Source organism: Eulemur rufifrons, chromosome 4 (assembly GCF_041146395.1).
Source record: "Eulemur rufifrons isolate Redbay chromosome 4, OSU_ERuf_1, whole genome shotgun sequence".
In the NCBI taxonomy this organism is placed as follows: Eukaryota; Metazoa; Chordata; class Mammalia; order Primates; family Lemuridae; genus Eulemur; species Eulemur rufifrons.
The window spans coordinates 71539016-71558488 of NC_090986.1; the positions used below are offsets into that span (position 1 = coordinate 71539016).

General features: G+C 33.8%; 1 protein-coding gene across 4 annotated transcripts in view; it reads right to left on the bottom strand.

Moving 5' to 3' along the window:
• Window positions 1–19473, bottom strand: part of NBEA (neurobeachin) — a 563351-nt gene that overhangs the window by 150486 nt on the left and 393392 nt on the right. The gene's annotated exons all lie outside the window — the stretch shown is intronic.

Consider the following 19473-nt stretch of genomic DNA (forward strand, 5'->3'; position numbering starts at 1 on the left):
GCAAAAACCACACTTTTCTTTATCAGCCCCAGCTAGCACCTGTAACCTCCAAACAACTACATACCAGCTGATCTGACAAGGCAACAACCCCAAAAGACAACTGGAAATGTTGTTGCTAGCCTGCTGAGCCTCCATCAGCGAAGGGGCGCACCGCATGGTGGATGACAGCTTTGTGTCTGTCCCATCCTGCAGCCTTTCCCCCTCTTCCCTGACACACAGCCATGCGCTCACATAACAGTCTTACGGCTAATGATGCAAACATGAAGTGTAAAGTCTCCTTAATTTGACCCTTGTTAAACTTCTAATTGGATTGAAGCAGGCTCCGAGTGGAAAGCAACCCTAGATTATTCAGGGAAGCTCTTACAAAATGAAGCCCAAATTACAAAAGGCTGCTCCGGCTGCAGGACATCACAAAGAATAGGCAATGAATTGCAGCTGTCACTTAAGTTAAAAATCTAATCAATTGCCTTTTTTAAACAGGTAACTTTTAGAACAGTTTCTTCATTGTGATACTCTTCAGAGTATGCTTGACCCAAATTTAATAAGCTGCTATTAAAGCAGAAGAGCAGCTGTAGAGCAAACACTGCAGAATGAGACTGTGCATTCAGAGTCTTAATGATTTTAAAATGACTACAACCATTGCCTCATTCACGAGGAACAAAGCTCAGGCTCTCTGCCCAACAATGTCTTAACACAAACTGTCTGAGCAGACAGCGTTCATTTGTCCTTCATGAACTGCAAAGGTCAGCCGCATTGCTGAGGATATCGCAACAGTTTAATTGTGTTTCTTCTGTAGGAAGTCTGAGGGGAGAAACTTAGGAGTCCCTGTATATGAAAACCAGCTTTTCTGCGAGGAAATATACAGCTTAAGTACAGAGACAAGGGGGTGCGTGATATGCAGACAGGTGTAAAACATGAAGTAATTATAGAAGCTCAAATTAGTTCTTATGCCCGAGGCAGAAAAGAGAACAGTGCCTTGACAAAAGGGAATAGCAAATAAGGGTAGCAAACAAAAAAATGGCTTGAATGTGTAAATTAGCAAGAAAAATGAGACAGAAAAGCAGCTTTACTCTACCATTATTCCCCACATGAGAACAGAGCAGCTGAACATGATCAAGAGAGCTTTGGAGAAGAGAGGCAGGCATCAACACGGACTGGAAGCCGGAGAGTGGCAGCTCCGCACTTGCTAGTCAGTCACTCATTATGTGCTGAAGTGCTCTTGAGAAGTGCCTCTTATACTTGACCTATCATATTACTTCTTCTGTAAACACATAATCCCTGCTTGTTAGGTGGTGTCAACACTAGCATTCATTCACTATGGGAGTCTTTTTGTGAATAGACACTTTAGAAGTGCTGCCAAAACCAAAGAATTGACACCATAATAAAACAATTTGAATTTCAACCAGGTAAACAGATCTTATGCTTTTCTGTAAAGAGCAATGTAAAGAGCATTACATCAGTTTTCTCTCATTTGGAAAAAGAAAACCCCAAACTGCTTGCTATGGCAAAACTGTTTTCTTCTATAAGTGATTATGATTAACTTGGGTTACAGATCCAAGGCCAGGAATAATACCTAACTCTTCAGTTGGTGTGGTCACACAAATTCCACTAAGTACTCTTTATTTAAACAGCAGTACCACACAAATCTCAACCAAAAGGTCATGAACAACTCATCAGTAATATCAGAAGAGTATGTGCGGCTTGTACCAGGTATGGACGACTATAAGGTATTAGGAGAAAAAAATTAACGGAGCATTTAGTACACTGTATTCCATTGGTGAAAGACAGATATCATTTAATTAAACTACAGCCATGAACTAAATATTTCATGTAGGCGACGGAAAAATATGATTTTAATATTTTTAAATATAAATTTTCTTATGAAGATTCAGATAGAAGCAAAAATATTTTTGGGGTCCATTTGCGTTGGTTAAACAGTCAAGGAGGATGTATAATTTATTAAAGAGATCAGGGTACTTTGTTTTTGAGCATCTTTTCTTCAAATTATCCTGATGAGGATTTTTATAAAATGTTAAGTGTAAACCCCACTATCTTAATGCTTTAAGAAAAGTGTTTCTTCATCTAAGCTTACATCTCTAAAATAAATAAATAGTGATGTCTTCACGTGGCACGGTAGCGATGTGTCACTGTGGCTTAGTCCACTAGGCATCAGTACCAGAGGACTCTGCCTTTGGTCCCCTTGCTCTGGGTACTAGACAGTAACCCACTTGCTTAGGGAGGAAGAAACAGAACAGTAATTATCAATTATGTGCTACATCCCATGAAAGATAAGTTGATAATTCTTATTGCACACATAAAAGACAAGATTAGCCATGAAATGTTTCAACCCAGATAGGACTTTCTTTGGAAGACAAATGTTACAGGTTAAATATCTAACTCATACATAAATAGTAAAATATCCTTATAAGCAAGTAATTCTTCATGCCTAGGAAAATATCTACTAAGCATTTCAAATGTATTTCCTTTATGAAATTTGATTTATATGACCTTTAAAGAATAGAGCTTTTGTATACATCAAAATTGATCTCCAATGTTACAAATCATTAAATAACTTTGCTTATATGATACCAATTGTGTTAGGGGAAAAGTACAAAAAAAAAACCAAAAACCCCAACACATTCGAGGTAAAGAATAATAGTCTTACAAAGAAAGTTTAGTAAGTCATAAACATAAATATTCATTTCTAGTGGATTTTATTATAAACAGACTGCTCTTTAAACATTTGGTAGAAAATTAATGGAAAGGCATACAAATATTTGGTTATATATATTAGAAAAGATTATAAACAGATAATCTGAAGTCTCCTAGACACCTCTAAGATTTTAGATTTCTCATTTTTCCCATGATTAAAAGAGATAATATGCCATATCTTCCTCATTTCTGTACTTCAGAGTGCTATCTAGATTGATGGTCATAGTTGCAAAACAGAGAAATGAATGGAAGATGCTGTCCCCAGATTTATATAGATCTTCCTGATATGCAAATTAATCTCTTATAGGTAAACCAGACGATCAGGATGCTAGCAAGCTAGGGATATTAATTAGTGCAACATGAATGTAATTCAAATACTGAAAAAATATTCTGCTATGGAAGTATTTTGTAGTCTTTTAAATTGATATTTAAAATTATGTCATTTTTCTATAAACATCAACTAACTGCCTGTTTACAAAGGTGTATGCATTCGCCTCTAGTTTTTCTAACTGAAATGTTAATGGTTAATTACAAAAATATGAATTATACATAGGGAATGATGTAATTCTGACAGTTAATAGTTCTTAGTGTTATGAGAATGGTGATTATTTTAACATTCTGTCTGAAATTTTTTTACACATGAGTAAAAATTAAAAGTCTGTATATGTACATATTTTTGTATTGTTACAAGACAAAATCTAGAATGAATACATGATTTATGAAAAGAAAATTATCTGGAAGAACATGGCAAAGTTTTAGCAGTCCTATATAGAGAAATGAGAATAGAAGGACTGCTTCTACTTTCTGCATTTGAAATTTTAAAAAGGTATTTAAAAAATGAATATTTAAACAACAAAGAAAATTTTAAAGATGAAACCAATTTGTGCCTGTCTTCATCTTTGCTCCTCAACATTGTGGGATCACCGGGCTGGCATATCCAACTTTTTATTCCCAGTGGCCATACGAATGGTTTTTGAATGCTCTCGTGAGGAGCCTGTGATTTACACACCAGTGCGGCAGAATCGTACAGCGAAATAGAGAGTATTGGATTACTCAAGGAAAGGAGGGAGAAGGTGGCATTTGAGGCGATCAGGATGAGAGACGTATTTGCAGCTAACCTGAGTACACATGACATCATCAGGACCTTCCACCTTCCTACGAAGTCTCTTAATTTATATGTCTTAACTGCAAGCCATAGGAGGTGGCAGTTCCAAGAAGGGACACTTTTATCATCTTTGTTTTTAATCCCAAGAAGATTCCTGCCATCAGCAAATGAATGATCTGTTGTATTCTCATCCAAGTGTTCTTCATTGCCTTGGCAGTATGACTGTGATGACCAGAAAGGAACTTAGCCTTTATTTCTACCCCCAGCTTCACCAAAGCTAAAACATAGTCTTCATAATATACAGAGACTCCTCGCTTACATGTGTTGCAGTGGACGCTCCTTGCAGATCAAAAAAACTGGACTGAGAAAACTCATTTTTGGAAAGTGACCTAAAGAGTATCATTGAAGTGAATTTTAACTAGGCACGATGATTGTTTTCACTGTTGCCATTGAGCTAAATCTCAGAAGTTGGAATGACTGAGATATTGCACAAAGAGGCTCAGGATAGTGGAATTAAAAGGGCTTCATCTCAGTGCTTTCATAAGTATGAAGTGCATATATTTATAATTTTCACTTATCAGAGGGTACATTTAAAACTGAATCATTAACAAATGATCTTTTTCAAGAATTCAAAGGACATAGAATTTTGTGACTTTTTTCTTTCTAATTCTACTCCCTAATCTATTTTTTAAATAAACAAATTGATACAGAAGTAGTTTTGGGGAGATGATATATTAGCTACAGATTTTCTATACAGTAAACGTGCTTATATAAATTTGAATCTATCCAACCACTTTGTTAGAATAATTGCTGTAGATTGGAACTGCTGGGGCAAAGTAAATCCAAAAATCTACATTTTGGGTAAATTTCCCATAACTGGAGTAAATTTTCCCAGTGTTTGAGTGTTCCCTATTTCCTAAAACTCTGCAAACATTAGATATTAGTATTTTTAATCACTGATAATGTAATATTACAAATAAATTACATTTTTCATCTATTACTGTTAAGCTACATTATCTTCATAGAGCCTTATTAGTCACTTGTGTTATTTCATTTTCCTCTGTTTCTTTTATTTTCACTTCCCTTGTAATATTAGTTTCTTTGTTACTGACTTCTAAGAGCTCATTTATGATTAAGGATATTAACTTTATATCAAGCACTACAAATGAAATACCATGTTTTTCTTGTTTATTTTACTGTGGTGTTTTATTTCTGGAATGTACACAAGTTATGTACTGAAATATAATTATGTTCTTTTTTTTTAAAAAATAAAAATATCAATTAGTTTCCTGTAAAAAATAATATGATAAATGGTCTTCCAGGGTATAAAAGAGTATGCCTAACTTACTTGTACAGTATAATTTACATTCTGGGAGCATATGTTAATAGCAAATGAAACAATTTTTCTTATTAAAATCTTTTTTGAAAATTCCACTCTCTCGTAATAACAACACTGTCTTAATGCAGAGAAATATAGAGCTTAAGAGCATCTGGTAAAATAGATTTACATTTTTTGGTCCATTTTCGTGTGTACATAAAATTGTACACAGTATGAGCACTTCCTCAGCTTCCCCCACATAAGGTTCCTCAGTCTCTGAGTGGATCGCTTTAAGTGGCACTGTTCACAACTTATGAGATAACCTTGGACTGGTGATCGTATCTTTAATTTTTATAAAATCTGCATTTTGGCAGATTCTATTTTAACATCCGTAAATATCTGAATTAGCTATTTGAATAATTCACAGTTTATATAACTGGAACATAAACTTAGGAAAAACAGTTGCTCTATGATTCTCTAGAAATTCAGGCAATTAAGGCATGGTTTAATAAAGTTAAGAAAAAGTTACAAACCATAAGAAAGTTGCACAAGAATTTATTTAGAAGTTTGTTAAATTTGTTGGGGGGAGGCATTATTGTGTTGAGAAAGACATGAGATGGCTGACTGGGGTTCTAAATTCTAGCTCCAAGCTGCTTCTGTTACTGAGGCTTCCCCTTGATTTTTTGAGAAAAGACATTTTGCAGAAATTATATATTTTTTAGCTTTCTGGGAATGGAACCCTTTTTAAAACAATATTACAAATTATTGTTTGACTTTCCTACATGGGACTTTAAAAATACATTTTAAGGTACACAATATATGAAAGTATAGCTGGCACAGTGGTGTGTCCCTGTAGTCTCAGGTACTCTAGAGGATGAAGTAGGAGGATTGCTTGAGTTCAGGAATTCATTCCCCACCTGGGCAACATAGCAAGGCAAAGAAAGAAAATAAAGGAAGGGAGGGAGGAAGGAAGAAAAGAAAGAAGGAAAAAGGAGAGAGGGAGAGGGAGAGGGAAGGAGGGACAATACTGCTTATATTTTACTGAAAAGTACTGTTAGAATATTCTTCCTTATTTTGTGTTGTAACTTTCATTCATTGGTCTTACCTGTGTTCCTTGGAAGATTACTTATAAATATATTCCTTGTTATAAACAACAAGGTTTTTGGAGGAAACTATCATAACCTACCCCATTCCTATCTCTACCATCCAAATTAGTCGCTTTCGTAGGCTAAGCTAGCTTCAGTTGTTTCAAGTCACATGACATGGTTTCTATATCATTTATGAACCTTGTCTATCATTCAAAGTATTCGCTAATTCTTGTGTCACCTGTAGATTGATTTTTAATTCCATTGTATCAGAGAAAATTCTTTGTATTATTTCAATCCTTTCTAATTTATTAAGGCTTGTTTAATGGCCTGACATATGGTTTACCTTGGAAACTGTTCCATGTGCTCTAAAGAATTCTGCTGTTGTTGGGGGGAGTGTTCTGCAGCTGTATATTAGGTCTGGTTGGTTTATAGTGTGGTCTGAGTTTTCTAGATACAGATGGTGCCCAATTTACAATGGCTTGACTTACAATTTTTTGACTTTACAATGGTGTGAAAGCAATACACATTCATTATGCTCCTCAACTTATGACAGGGTTACATCTTAATAAACCCATCATAAGTTGAAAATATTATAGGTTGAAAGTATGTTTTGACTTAATATTTTCAACTCATGATGGCTTTGTTTGGATGTAACCTTATAATAAATCAAGGAGCGGCCGGGCGCGGTGGCTCACGCCTGTAATCCTAGCACTCTGGGAGGCCAAAGCAGGTGGATTGCTCGAGGTCAGGAGTTCAAGACCAGCCTGAGCAAGAGTGAGACCCCGTCTCTACTAAAAATAGAAAGAAATTATATAGACAACTAAAATATATATATATATACAAAAATAATTAGCCGGGCATGGTGGCGCATGCCTGTAGTCCCAGCTACTGGGGAGGCTGAGGCAGTAGGATCGCTTAAGCCCAGGAGTTTGAGGTTGCTGTGAGCTAGACTGACGCCACGGCACTCACTCTAGCCCGGGGAACAGAGTGAGACTCTGTCTCAAAAAAAAAAAATAAATAAATAAATAAATCAAGGAGCATCTGTACTTGTTAATCTTCTGCCTAGTAATTCTATTCATTATTGAAAGTGGGATGTTGAAGTCTCCAATTATTATTGAAGAACTGAATATTTCTCCCTTCAATTCTGTCAGTTTTTACTTTATGTATGTTAAGCTTTGTTGTTAGGTGCACCTGCATTTATAATTGTTATGTCTTCCTATGGATTAGTCTTTTTATTATTATAAAATATCCCTCTTTATATCTAGTGACTTTTTTTACTGTAAAAGTCTATTTTGTCTGATATTAGTATAGCCACTCTCTTTTATGGTTTCTGTTTATATGCGATATCTTTTCTTTAATGCTTTTATTTTCAACCTACCTGTATCTTTGAACCTAAACTGGTTTAAACCATATAATTAAAAGCATATGTATACAGAGAGGATACAGTTGGACATTGTTGTGGTTTCAATTTAGTCTGATAGTCTCTGGTTTTAGTTGGATTGTTTAATCCATTCATATTTAATGTTATTATTGATGTAGCTGGATTTATATCTGCCATTTTGCTTTTTGTTTTCTATATCTTTCACACATTTTTCTTTCATCTATTCCTCCCTTACTACTTATTTTTTGCATTCAGAGAATATTTTCTAGTGTAACATAGTAATTCCTTTAGTGACTTTTAAACTATATATATTTAGTTATTTTCTTAGAGGTTTTTCTAGGGGTTATAATATACATTTTAATTTATCAGAATATAAATTTACTTTTAAAAAATTTAGATCTTATTTGCTTACTCACAGGATTTAAGGCAGACTTGAATTTTTCCCCAAGTATTCATCATATCTTTGTTAACAATGTCAAACAAGTACAAAATTTCCCAATACTTTTCCCTCATCTAGCCTTCTGACATATCTCACTTTCTCTCTAATTCCTTCATAATGATTGGTTCTTCAATCAAACCTACAAATTCTGTAAATACCCTGAAGTCATGAATTCATTTAAAGTGATTAATTATTTTCTTACTACTTTCTTTCTTCTTCTTCTTTTTTTTTTTTTTTTCCTTTTTGAGACAGAGTCTCAAAGGCTGGAGTGCAGTGGCCTCATCACAGCTCACTGCAACCTCGAACTCCTGGGCTCCAGTGATCCTCTTGCCTCAGCTGCCTGAGTAGCTGGGACTACAGGCGTGTGCCATCACGCCTGGCTAATTTTTCTGTTTTTGTAGAGATGGGGTCTTGCTCCTGCTCAGGCTGCTCTTAAACACCTGGCCCCAAGCGATCCTTCCACCTTAGCCTCCTAGAGTGCTAGGATTACAGGTGTGAGCCACAAGGCCTGGCCACTTTCTTACTATTTTCCTGCTTATCATTTGTTTTGTTTTACTCTTAATCATATTCATTATATCTTTTCTAAAGTTATATAAAGACAAATATATGGAGTTGTGGTTTTAAAAATACTTAGCAACTGAAGGTTTGAATTTTAAATTATAATCATAAATAAATCATTAAAATTATGAAACAATTTATTTTTAAAAAATTCATTGTAATGAATCTTTTATCCTGTGAAGAATAAACTCAAATATATAAATATAATTCAAATCACAAAAATATAGCTTACTGCTAACTTTTCAGAAATGCATATCCTGCATTTGATGAAATATACTTTTAAAGGTAAAACTGCTAGTATTTTCTACTGACCTCACATTTAAATAATATAAAGAACTGAATGATTTTAGAAGAGGATGGGTAGAAGAGGCTTTAAAAATCATCTATTGCAAGGCTCTCATCATAAAGGGCAGGAAACTGAGCCTATTAATAAAGATCATATAGTTAATTAAAAAAAGAGCAAGGTGCAGAATCCAAGCTTTCTGATTCCTAGTCAAGGGCTTTTCTCACTCCGCTGTGAAACTAAAGGAAGTTATGTGATAAGCAAACACGTAACAGAAAAGTATTTTTGCCAGTTTCACATACCTCCTCAAATAAAACAGATACGACTGACTCCTACCAAATGTCCTGACAGACACTTCAGTAGTATTGGAAACAGATATACCAAGTAGATTAACCACGGGGCTGACTGCTAAAAAATACTTTCATATTTAATATCAGGGTCTTTTAAAATAAGAGTCTATGATTTCCTTGGCTTCAGGAATAAATTTAAATGAACTCCAATATCATCAGCTGTTGATGATAAAACTGTTTATTAAATATTTCAAAAGCACTCAGTGGATTAGACTCCAGATGATTCTGTCAAGCTATCTTTTTGCTTCTGATATCCCAGCAACCCCTATGAGGCCATTTGTTCCCTTCTGTGCAGGCTGTGGTGACTCAGGCTGTTTTCTTCTCTGCTCGCTTAACCTCACGAATTCCGTTCTTTGTGGTCCTTCTTTCCCTCTCCACCCAAAATCTTATAATCACTTTTAGAGAATTCAATAATCATATAGACAATCTATTCTGCACCTTAATCTTAAAATTCCTTGACTTCTTTGAATTCCAGCAGTCTGTGCTTATCTATGTCCATATTCTGCTTCGAACCTACTCTGCCTCCGTGTTTAAGCTATTTCATTTACTCATCTAGTTAGGAATTTTACTACATTTGCTTGTTACCCTCTTTACCTATGACTTAGCGCTTCATTTCAATTTTAACTCCTCTTCCTATGGCTCCTTTCCCTATGCCCCAAATATGTTTAAATATCTCTTAAAATTTATCCTGCATCACTCCATAATAACCACAATATCTCTTGTATTTATATCTACTTTACATGTACTTTTCTTGAAAGTATATTCATCTCACTGTCTTCCTTCCATTTATTCTTCAATCCGCCTGTAATCTGCTTCTGTCTCTATAATTCCACTGATATGGATGTGGAGAGACAAAGATCTTTTCATGTTATTTGAACTCTATGTTGGCCCACTAGCTTTTTTATTAAAACTCTCCCATGTTTGGCTTTTAGGCCAGTATCATCTGTTAGTTTTCCTCCTTCTCTGAACATTTCTTCTCATTCATGCCTCTTAGATCACATCCTCTTTTGATGTTCCCTTGCATAATATCCTTGTACTTTTTCTCATTCTATGTTGCCTCCTGGCATGTTCCAAGTACTCCCATACTTTGAACTACAGAAAATATGATGAACCCTAGATCTTTATCCTAACCTTTAAAGTCATATATTTAGCTGCTGTCTTGAATTTTCCACCTGGATAACCCTTAGTTTTTTGGTTAAAATTGAACTCACCATCTTCCCAGAGAACCTGTTCTTGCTCCAATATTTCTATATCTCCGTTGGTAGAGATACAGTCAGAAACGTGAGAATCATCTTACATGTACCCAAGTACCCTTTATGATTTCTCTGCCTTTCTCATGTAGTTGCCTTTCAGGTGGAGGTTATGAGCTATGTATCTCATATATTAGTTGGCACAATGCTTGAGAACAGAAGGACAGAAAGAGAAAAAAATATGCTCAATAAATGTTTGTTAATAGGACCAATATAATCATCTTTCAGCTTTTTCATTTAGAAAGCCGGATATATCAGTTTGGAGTTGAGGGGAGGGGTCTTGGCTGGAGACTGAAATTTGAGAGTGATCAACGTATACAGTACATTTTATTGAAGATTACTAGATGAAAAATCATTTACTCATTCAAGCATTGAGTACCTGCTGTATGCTATGAAAATAGCCAGCAAAATTAACAAACTCTTTCCCTGGGAAGAACAGAACAGATGATACTCATTTAATTATTCACTCAAAAACACATTCACCTAAGCACATGCTAGATAAGTTTGGAGGTCTAGAGACAAAAAAAACTGGGTTTGAATCCTAGTTCTGCTAGTTACTGCTAATTTTCTTGGGTAATACAAGTTTAAAAAAATTCTAAGCTTCTAAACTAATTTATTTAATCTGTGCAACAACCCTATGATGTGGATATTATTGTCCCTATTTTACAGATGAGAAGACAAATTTAGAGAGGTTAAGTTTAGTGTGACGATTAAGAAAGTGGGCTATGGAGTCTAGAGCCAGATGGAATGGATGAAAATTTTAATTCTTGAAACTCCTAGTTTCGTAAACTTGGACTGACTTCATTTCTCTCAGTTTCTTAACAATTAAATGAGAGCAGCAGTATCTACTTCATAGTAATGTTGAACAGATGGAGGTATGTACAGTAATACAGCTCAAGCACTTAGCACAGTATCTAGCATATAATAACTCGATATTAGCTAATTTTACCAATTTACTCTTTGTCTTATTTAAAGACATAAAAATTTTAAAATAACAATGACCTGCAACTTTTTTTTTTTTTTTTAAATCAAGGTGCTAAGAGATGTTATATGAGTGTTTAGCTGACTTTCAGGAAGAGGGTAAAATATGGGAAATAGTAACTTCTTAGGTCAGGGCATACAGTTAAGACTAGAAATTATCTGAAGCAGCATTAAGTGTCTTGTAATAAGAATCAGGAATCTCCAACTGGTCCCTTGATCAATACACTAATATAGTTGGTGATCTACACTAATATAGGTATTTCAGTGCATCTAATAAAGTGGTACTTGCCCTTAAGGTTTTTATTATCTGGGCTCTAGAGCATGGGGAATATTAGATACTGAGATCAACAGATAAAAGTAACAATTCTTAACAATGAATTCTGCTATAGCTTCTAGACAACAGAAGACCAAATAGGACAGAGGCGATAAAACCTACCTACCTGAAGAGACTTCAATGTTTTATTTACTGAGTGTAAGGCTTTAATACAGTCATAGCCTTCTTTTGTTGGCATTCGTGTCTGTCGTCATTCTAGTATGCCCTCAGTAAGCTACCAGATCTTAACCTGCACAACAAAAGTGCCACTCACTGAAACAGTTATAACATGACAGGAAAGCAAGCTGATGGGATTTAAAGTGTTGCAGGCCACTGAATCACTGACTACTTGGTGAGGACATGTAGAGAACGTCATTCTCAACTGCTAGGACAGTAAAGCTGTGCTAATCAAACAGCTTTGAAACATGAAGGCTATTCATCAAGATTTTTTAAAATTTTCAGATTTCCTTGGGAAACCTAATTCAGAAATAGGAATCTTCTATTAACAATTTTCAATTATTTTACTTGTAGGTTTTATTTCCCAGTGGCACAATTTTTAAGAAGCTCTTATTGTTTGATACTTTCTATCCCATTATCTATTTACAGGTGCCATAAATATTTTGAGATACAAACAAAAACAAAAGATGGCAAAGACCTGGCATTCCCTTAAACCCTGGGGACTAACAGATAATATAAACTTTTACTTTGAAACATGTTCCTCAGCTTTTCAAATACCTAATTTATTTTTAATGTTCATCAAACAAACATAAAAATAGAGCAGCTTTATCAACACAATGCTAGGAAAAAATAAGCAGCACAGATTATGATTTGGAGAATTCTTAGGAATCAGACAAGAGCATAAGAATAAATCACTTAGAGAATTAGTTGTGTTCCAGGCTTCATTAGTTCTAATTATCCCCCAAATATGCTCAGCTGAATGCACTTGGGTCAGCTGGGACTGACACACAATAGAGTAGGCACCTTATAAACTCCTCAAAGCCCAGAAAGAGTTCATAAAACAACTGCTTGTGCATTTAGATTCATGCGATAACACTTCTTATTGCATAAGCCACCAGATGAAACAGATGGGGCAGCTCTTCACTTTAGAATGTTTCCTTTGTAAATGCACTGGACTTCTCTATTCTCCATTCAAGACACAAACTGCAAGAAAGCCAAATTTGAGGCAGGCTGTCTTTGTGTTTTATTGCCTAGATGTCACAGTAGCAGTAAATAAAGCAGTAATGAAATATCCTCATTTAGGGGGAAAAAAAACATGGCAAATAAAAACGTGTCTACACTAAAGAGGTTCAAGGCTTTAAAATAAATAACACTCAAAAAAAAGTTAATACATGTGTTTTTTTAAACCAGTCATAGCTACATAAAGAAATGTATTTAGCATTTTATTAATTACTTAATATTGGTTACATTTTACTACGTAGTCCTCAAATGTGTTTTCCCAACAATGTATCACTACTTAATGGAGGCCTCTTTGTTCTGCATTTACCAGTGCACTCTGGGATACTGAATATTGAGTTTTAGGCATTGCATTTGAAGAAAATAACAGAGCAGAATGGGTCTTGACGGGTGAGACTACTTTAGCTTAATAAAAAAGTTTCACATTGACTTCAACTTATTAAATATATAACTTCTTAAAAGCATTTACCTTTGCTCATGCTAAATTATTTAGAAATCACTGTTACTGTCAAAAGGTTAAAATATTAATGGATCAATATGTAAATGATTCTTATAATAATACATAGGCCCTAGAGACACATTTATTTGCATTTAAAGTTTATTAGCTTTGCTGTTCATTGATCAAGCATGTGTGAAACCTGTAGATTCCATTTGTAGATATAAAATTTACTGACAAAGCAAAATTGATAAATGTCAAAATATATAAAGTATATACTTTATCGCAAATGAGGCTTATTAGTTATGTATTTTGATAAAGCCATGAAAACTAGTATTAGGATTTTAAGCATGTGGCAAAAAACTATACAAAGGCTGTGGTGTATTTAGTAAATTTAATCTATCCACAAATCTTATTAAGTGGATTAGTCTCTTTCTATACCTAAGCTGAGCAAAAACATTAACATCTGAGCAAAAACATTAAATTCATTGAAGTTAAATTTTGTTTTGCTATGGATGTTCTATATGTATCCTATGACATATTTTTAGAAAGAATTGTTCTGTTTTTTGATTCTTATTCAAAATAATAATACATAACTTATTATAATGGAAAAAATGACTAAAAATATCAAGATATAACAAGGTGGATAAATACAAACAAAAGTCATGTACTTAGGACCTCGGTAACATATGTTTAAATGAATAAGATATTTGTTGACACACAGCATTGTCAATAGGGTTATGGAGGTACCCAAAAAGCTAACATGACCATGTTTCACTTGATAAAGGCCTCTCTATCCTACATTCACCAATCCATTCTGGGAATAATGAATTCTAGACACTATTCTTGAAGAAAACCATGTGCCAGAAGGGGTCCTGAACACTGAGGTGACTTAAAATATGCTACAGGCGTAATGGCTGAAAGGCTGGAGTATATATTCAATTTAATGTCTCAAATACTGAGTTTAAACAGCATATTTCTCTTGAAGGGATAAGACTATACAGAAAGAAAAATAGGGACCAAAAGGTGAAAGTTTCCAGGGGAAAGATTTGGGTTCAATAATAAAGAGCTATCTAACAATTAGAACTGTTTGTAAGCACAATTAGCTATCTGAGTAGGTAGTAAGTTTCTCAATGAAGGCAAAAGTAGAGGCTGATGACTACCAGTGGTGATGATATAGACAAGATTTAGACAGCTATCAGAAGGGCTCTGTTGTATTCTCCTCTAGAGTTTTTTCCTCTCTTGATATAAAGCGTCTGATTTATGAGGCAGAATTAGTTGCTTCCGCCGATACTAATTGCATGATACATTTCAATAAAATGTTCACTGTAAGTTTTATTTAATTTTTGTATACAATGAAATACAACTTGTTAAGCATTAGTACTGATTAGTAATTATAAGTAGAAGTCTATAATTAAAATACATAGTCTTTATAATAATCGGATGTATCACCAAAAAAAAAATTTCTTACATTGTAGTACCTATGCCAAAGAACAATATACTAAGGAATGAAAGCAACTAGCACTCACATAGCTTTCTTGGAAATGATTGCATTTAAATTCACGATGAAAGGGAGTTTTCAATGTGTCTTGAACTGAAAGATATACAATATTGTGGTTTGTATAGCTCAATGATATCACAAAACTACTATACGGGTAAACCTTTATAAAAGAAAAGTATATGGATACTTCACCAAATAATTGTTGTATTAATGGTTTCTCTACATCATTTTTATGAAAGTAAATCTCATTAATCTTAACAGGTTTTACAACAAAGTGATTCTTTATGTGAATTAGTCCAATTTGATATTCAGTAAATATCCAATGTTTCTCTTTCCTAAATGTTTCTATGTGATAGATCAATACATTATACTCATAAAATTCATAACATTAAGAGTATCTCAATATTTATTTAATTAAAAGCATTGAATAAAGAAGCTGTTTTTTAAAACTCATCTATCATATTCTTTATGCAAATGTAAGCCTGTAGGTTTCTTTTAAGAGTAACATTTATATTCTAGGAGTAGTTGTTATAAAATATATCTGGGTACAGGCAGGACATACATACATACATACATGCATATATACATATCTCTGCAATATGTAGTTTAGATATTGTAGTGCTAAGGGCAGCCACAGTCAGACAGACCAGTCTCTGCGATTACTTGTGTGACCCTTGGTAAGACACTTAACCTTTCTAAACCTCAGTCTCTTTATTTGTAAATGGGAGCTATTATTTGTGGTAAAGATTAAATGAGATTAAATACTCATTAAGTATTGGCACCCATTCCTTATCACCCATCTCTCCCAACTCATAGAATTATTGTAAGTATCAAATGAATTAATGCATATCAATCCTTTGTAAATTGAAAAGAATGTTGCAATTGTAAAGCATTATCTCATTTAATAGATAATTTATTCCCCTGCATTACATTATGGTTAAGAGTGTTCATTATTGTTTTGAATGATCCATGTAGGTATATGTATCATAATATAATAAGTTTCTATAGAACAAATGAACAATTTAAAACAAAAGCTCAAGTTTAAAAATATTTAGAGAAAACAATCATTAGCAACAATTATTACCTAAATCATATTGAAATGATCCTACTGGGTTTTAAAGAAACAGTGTAACTATTTATTTGGACCAGGCTAGGCCTGTGCAAGCAGTGGGTGAATAGAAGCTTTACCATTCATGTGAAGATAAGGAAAGGACATATTTTCCTTTAAAACTTCACCAGCCTATTTTTTGGCTTAAACAATATGAATAATTTTCTCAATTATTCACTACTTAGTTTATAAGCAGAGTTCAAATACACACTCTAGAGTGGCTATGAAATATATCGTTCCAAGAGTTTCTCATTTAAGGATATTACAGTATTCAAGGGTAAAACACTATAAATCATACAAATATTGGAAAATTAAAAACTGTGTTATTTGATATTGTTCTGATTTTTGTTTTTAAAGATACAGATATTGAAACTATCACAGCTGATCATTTCATTCTGACATGAGTTTAAAAGGTTAAGTTACAATCTGAAGAAAGGTAATCTGGTTGCCTTTCACAGCAGCCTGCAAGCTCTGCAATCTGCATAGAGAGGGGCATTTGTCATCATTAGCTGAGCTGTGACAGCTGGCACCCAGGGTGTCCCAGAATCAAGAAGTGGCAGAGATACTCTTAGTTTAGGTTCCCATTAAGTATAGTAGGTTTCTTGAAGATCAAGTATATTTTATGAAAAGCTTTGTGATGTAACCAACAGCAGTGAACATATTTGAATTTTCCATAACATGGATAATACAATGATAGCACATAATTAGCAGGTTGCCTCTAGACAACAAGATGCCAGATTACAGGATGAATAAACATCTACTGCCTGCCACTTAGAGAGGCAGAATTGTTTTCAGCACCCTAACAGCTCCAGCAGAGTGGTTTTTCTTTCAAGGATGGCTGGGAAGGGGTGATCAATTAAGTATATTCAAGGAAATAGGTTAAAGGTGAAGAGAAGAGTTCTCAGATATATTTTAAATTTGATTGTAAACAATCCATAACTTCCCAGAAATAAACTCAACTGCACACACCCAATATAGCACCTATCTTTTTGATGAGATAAATACGAAAATTAAAATTTTTCACACAGATTCAGTCCTCCAATTGGTTGAAGTGTATGTAATTGGTAATAAGTATTTAAAAATATTCCTTGGCAAAAGTTTAAAATCAGAATCTTTTTACCAAATGAGTGCTACCAAGTGTGGATCTCAAATAGTTGTGGTTAATAAGAAAAGAATATTTTTTAAAACTTTAAAATTTTATAAATGTTTTTATATATTGTTAATGCAAAACCATATAAATCAAAAGAAAGTTTAAATTGAGAAATAGGTTTATCAGACCTTTGAAAATTTAGACCACCACCATCCCTTGAAAGTCATCAATGCTTGGAAACATAATCAATAACACTAGGTTTTATATTATTATGTAAACTAGTTTTCCACAAATAAAACTAATTTTTGTGTTAATGTAAAATCTATGCAAATCCATGCAGTCATTTATCAGGAAAGCTGACAAGCATTCCATATTGGAGGGGGAAATGAAACTGCCTCAAGAATAGAGGCAATTAATTATTTCTGTATTTTTTCTTCTTCTGTCTTGAGGCACAAAAGTTATCCATCCAGTTAAAACAGCAAATGAAATAAAGAGATTTTTTTTTTATTTAAACACATATGGCTTTTGCCTGCAAAACTGATCACCACAAGGTCTACAGATGCCCGTGGCTAAATTGTACACTGGCAGATGCACACAAGGGAAAACTGTGCTAATGCAGCGTGGAGAGCAAAACAAACGAAGAACTGAATTTGCTAGTAAAAAAACAAAAACCAAAAAAACCCCCACTTTCCCCCCACAATGAATTATACATTTTGCGTATCAAATACAGGTTAAGGTTATGCAAAATTTAACCTTGTTCTGTTACAAAAAAGTAGAAAATGATTTTAAATTAGTGAAAGCGTTTTTATGTATATGCATACATATTAATGTACGTGAATATTTAGGCAATATCTTTTGCTTTCTCTGGACAGAATACCTAACAATATTTAAACTTCTCAGTGTCACAATTAAAAGCTTATGACATTCGAAACTGCCATAATATATGTGACTGAATACATACTGCTGGAATTTCTAGTTGTTATTATTTTTTAAATCTACTTAGGTGTAATCTCTTCAGGTATTACTGCAAACTGTTAAGGGTTATTATGGAACAATCTTGCAAATGTCATATTACTTCCTGGTGGCAACAAGAATCCAGTATTTAGTAGCTGTTTCCTTTTAACAAGTTAACATAAAAAATGTATAGAGGCCAATTCAATCTTTTACTATCTTAAAAATTGGAGGGGCGTGTGTGAGTGTGTGCGCGTGTGTGTGAGCGCACTCACGCACACACGCACGCGCGCGCACACACACAGCCTGCATGCATGGCTATTTCATAAACCATAAACAGAGTACATTTCCTAAAGATGGTTTAAGATTGCTAAGAAAGCAATAATTTCTCTCTTAATAGGCCTGTAAGCATGCATAACATTAAAATTTCTATTGTAATTGCCAAATAAAAATATAAAACAGAAAGCATTTACATAATTTGTATATCTTGGGGGAAGAAATACAAGACTAGTTGTACTATTCCAAGTTGTAAAAAGGCAAAATACTTGAAAAAGCATCATTATCAACAGAAATGTCTGTACTCCTACAACTGAATAATTCTTTGGAGTATTTGTAACCATCCATATTCAAACGACATGCATTTTTGTACAAAATTAGGATTAAAAGCATATGTTCCAAGAATGTAGATTTATTAATTAATATTAGCTCTAATAAACTCTTTAGCCTCATCCCTACCCCTATCCCCTTAAAGGGAAGATTAATTTAATGAAAATGTAAAGTAAAATATAAACACTGAGAAATAATAGAGATTTCTTTCCCTAGTGCCGGAAAGCTAGTAACATTATAAATGTTGCTCAAATGTTGCTAATTTATCTGAGGAACTCCTGTTCCTTATGACCTATTTTGATGTACAAACTGTAAACTACATTTATAAATCTAATCTATATATTCACGTTAGCATAACAAACATTAGCAGTTCCTCTGAAAAATGATTCACCAAGTATTAATTAGTCACATATATTAAAATTAAACAACTTTTATGTAAAACAAAATTATAAACATATTGTTTATATATCTGAAATATCATTTTAGATTTTGCCTCTGCGTTGATGTTCTCTCATTAAAACTGGCCTTAAATTGGAAGCATGATAAAATGGTAAATTGTAGGGGACTTAAATATGGTGTTTATGGTCTAAAGAGCTTTTGCTGTAAAACTAAAACATCCAGACATTTACAAATTAATCATAAAATTTACAAATTAAAAGAATAAAATAGGATGTGAGGAAACCTTTTTGTGGCAATTGAAATGTTCTACATCTGTGGTACAGGTTATATGACTGCACATTTGTCAGAATTCGTTGAATGGCATATTCATATGGGAGAAAAATCACAGAATGGAATAGTAGTATATGCAA